A 740-nucleotide genomic window follows, 5' to 3' on the forward strand; every position below is an offset into this window, starting at 1 on the left:
TATATACATAAACATATACGTACATACAGATACATATACATATATATGTGTGTACATATATACGCAGATACAAAGAGAGACAGAAAAAGAAAGAGAAAGTGGGAGAGCAAGCGAGAGAGGAAGAGGAGAGAGAAGAGGAGGAGAGAAGAAGCAGAAGGAGAGAAGAAGCAGAAGGAGAGTGAGAAGGTGAGACTGATGCGAGAAGTAGGATGATGGGACTGTTAAGCCGAGTGACCGTGTTTGGTCAAATATTAAACGGATCGATAATTCAGCGAGTGGTCAATGGTTATGGTGTGTCAGCTTCGGAAGGACAGATGGAGGGGAAGGGGAGAAAAATGATGCAAATGGATGCAGTGCTAGAGAGACAGTAGTGGTGGTGGTAGTTGTGGTGGTGGTTGTTATTGTTGTGGTGATGATGGTGGTAGTGGCTGTTGGTGGTGGTGGTTGTTATTGTTGTGGTGATGATGGTGGTAGTGGTTGGTGGTAGTGAGAGGAAGAGAGGGAGAGAGAGAGAAACCAGCGAAGGAGATGGAGAGAGAGGGAGAGAGAAAGAAGAGTAGGGAGGGCTGCGGCAGAGAGGGGAGAGTCAGTGAGAGGGAGAGAGTGGGGAAAGAAGAGAGAGGGAGGCAATATACAGCAGGCGTTAAATTTTGAGTGTATGAATGTATGAGTAAATGGTTTTCAATCTGTCATATAATTTGTATATACATTCATACACATATATATATATACGCATATAT

The sequence above is a fragment of the Octopus bimaculoides genome, chromosome 19 (genome assembly GCF_001194135.2).
Source record: "Octopus bimaculoides isolate UCB-OBI-ISO-001 chromosome 19, ASM119413v2, whole genome shotgun sequence".
In the NCBI taxonomy this organism is placed as follows: domain Eukaryota; kingdom Metazoa; phylum Mollusca; class Cephalopoda; order Octopoda; family Octopodidae; genus Octopus; species Octopus bimaculoides.